Raw genomic sequence first — 3,227 nt, forward strand, 5'->3', positions numbered from 1 at the left:
TAAATATAAAAGACAGAACTGGGTTATTTCATGCTATGTGCTCATTTTCAACAGAGATGGCACTTCTCCAAAGATAAACACTGATGTTTGTGAACAGTACAACATGCACTCAATAAGATAAGGCAAATATCTGACCTTCTTTCCAGCACCCAAACAAAATGCAATGATCAAGATCGCTTTAAGTTCCACTTAGAGTCACTTCATTATGGGAAGGGTTCAATTTTCCTAAATCTTTTTAAGGTGGTTTATAGGTAGGCTAAGTATTGCACACGTGCAGAACATTTTCAGTTTGAGAGTACTCTTTTATTTTTTTTATTATTATTTACATGGACAAGTAAGTGCAGGGTTTTTTTCTAAGTCCTCTGACTTACAAGGTCGATTATCTCTGGTGGGGAGCACAAACATGAGTCCTCTATGCTAACATTGTGCTGTAGAAAATCAGAGTGAGATTCTGCTGGTTACAGAGCTAAGGCTAGTAGAAACCAGGGGAAAGCTTTATCTATTCAAGCACAAAAGAAGACATTCTGAGAAATGTCTCAGTGTTTTTTCTCCATTAAGTGGAAGACAATGGTTTGGTTTTAGCATTCTTCAAAATATCTTTTGTGTTCCACAGAAGAAAGAAAATCATACAGGTTTGGAACAACACGGTGAGGGTGGAATGAGACAAAGTTCTCCACAAACATCAGTAGCCTATAACCAGTGTTGGAAAGGTTAATTTTGAAATGTGATTACAAGTTACTAAGTTATTTTAAAGCACAGCCACCACAAAATCAGACTTACTAGAGATCATTGAGGTTAAATGCAGATTTAAAATCATAACAAGATACAACTTAATAGCTATGATGCTGTTTTTGAAATCAAATCTTTGCATAGTTAAGACATAGTTAACTATTGACATAGTTACCGTATAACCCAAATAGGAAATAAAACAGTTATCGAATAAGCATGTGTCCTAAACTCCTGAAATATGGGTGTCTCATATTTTAGAGCAGTCAATGCAATTGATGAAAGAAATCAATTAAATCTGTATGTGGGTGTTTATGTAAAATATTCAGATGTAACCCCCTTTGTAATCATTAACATTTTTATAAGTAACTTTAATTTATTACACATTTTTTCTCAGTAACTGTAACTAATTACAATTACATTTATTTTGTAATTAAATTATGTAATTCCGTTACATGTAACTAGTCACTTCCCAACACTGTGTATAAACAAAGTTTATTGTGTGGGCCATGACACAATGTCATTAAACCAAGTAATATACATAGATGTTGCTTTGCAATACCAACACAGATAAATCGCTTAAAAAATTAGGGAAATTAAAAAAGATCAAGCAATCAAATTTACAATTTTTGGACCACTTGAGATGGACTGACTCTTATATAAATAAAACAAAAAATACAAAACATTGCTGTTGAACAAAAGATAAGTAAATAAATGCATATATGTTAATTAATGAATCACCTCCATGCTATTTGTTAACTACCCAAAGAAAATGCTGAAAACCCTGTCAGTTATCTGAGAGCATAAACAGAGCACTGACATAATCCAAAAACATCTGTTACTGACAACACCTGTCTGACAACACACAACACACACACTCACACAACATACCACAACACATCACATACACAAACATAAACAACAAACACACACACACACATATCACATCACACACACACACATCACATACACACACACACATACATACATACATACAACACATACAGTCATGGCCAAAAGTTTTGGCAGTGACATAAATTTTGTGTTTTGCAAAGTTTGCTGCTTAAGCTGTTGTGGTGTTCATTCACATTGTTTCTAGAATATTGTGTAGAGTGATCAGATGCATTTTAAATAACTGCTAAAAGCTTCATTGGACAAAAAATGAACTTTTCACACAAAAAAAACTAATTTCACTGTTTTTTGATACTGACACAAAATGATCAGCTAACATTAACTGACTATTCATATCAGCAGCACATGTGAAAGTGTGAATGAGTACTAGTCAGGTTAATCACTATCACACTCATTAGATTGTAAGAGCAGACTGATTGCTATAAAAGGAGGGAAGCGCTTTTGGTTACCTTTAAAGAAACACGTGCAGCCATCATCGCCTTGTATCAAAAAGGCCTCACATGCAAGGAAATTGCTACAAAGAATATTGCACCTGAAATAACCATTTACCGGATCATCAAGAACTTCAAGGAGAGAGGTTCGACTGCAATGAAGAAGTCTTCAGGATGTCCCAGATTGTCCAGCAAGCGCCAGGACGGTCTCCTCCTGAGGAGTCAGAGTACAAGGATTGGACAGCAGAAGACTGGTGCAAATCCCCGGATCTCAATCCCATAGAGAACCTGTGGTGAGTCCTCAAAAGGCGAGTGGACAAGCAGAAACTCACACATTGTGATCAACTCTGAGAACTAATAAGGCAAGAATGGATCGCCATCAGTCAGGATTTGGCCCAGAAGCTAATATCCAGCATGCCAGAGCGCATTGCAGACAGAGGTTATGAAGAACAAGGGTCAACACTGTAAATATTGACTTTGACTCATTATAAATATTTTTTTGCCAATAAAAGCCTTATGATATGCTTATCATTGTTTTTCAGTATACCATAGAAACCACAAAAAAAACATAGAAAAAAATCTACAAATACTGAAGCAGCAAACTTTGCAAAACACCATTTGTCACTGCCAAAACTTTTGGACCTGACTGTACATACACAACACACATCACAAACACAACACACACACACATCACAAACACAACACACACACACACATACATCACATATACACACATACATACATCACATATACACACATACATCACATACACACACACAACACATATCACATACACACACACAACACATATCACATACACACACACAACACATATCACATACACACACACAACACATATCACATACACACACACAACACATATCACATACACACACACAACACATATCACATACACACACACAACACATATCACATACACACACACAACACATATCACATACACACACACAACACATATCACATACACACACACAACACATATCACATACACACACACAACACATATCACATACACACACACAACACATATCACATACACACACACAACACATATCACATACACACACACAACACATATCACATACACACATACACACACACACACACACACACACACACACAACACAAACACAACCC

The 3,227-nt window shown here is 35.9% G+C and overlaps 1 protein-coding gene across 8 annotated transcripts in view; it reads right to left on the reverse strand.

Annotated features, from left to right (window-relative positions):
• ppip5k2 (diphosphoinositol pentakisphosphate kinase 2) overlaps positions 1–3,227 on the reverse strand; it is a 47,831-nt gene that overhangs the window by 42,343 nt on the left and 2,261 nt on the right. The gene's annotated exons all lie outside the window — the stretch shown is intronic.

This window comes from Sinocyclocheilus anshuiensis, unplaced genomic scaffold (assembly GCF_001515605.1).
Source record: "Sinocyclocheilus anshuiensis isolate Anshui unplaced genomic scaffold, SAMN03320099.WGS_v1.1 scaffold755, whole genome shotgun sequence".
Classification (NCBI taxonomy): domain Eukaryota; kingdom Metazoa; phylum Chordata; class Actinopteri; order Cypriniformes; family Cyprinidae; genus Sinocyclocheilus; species Sinocyclocheilus anshuiensis.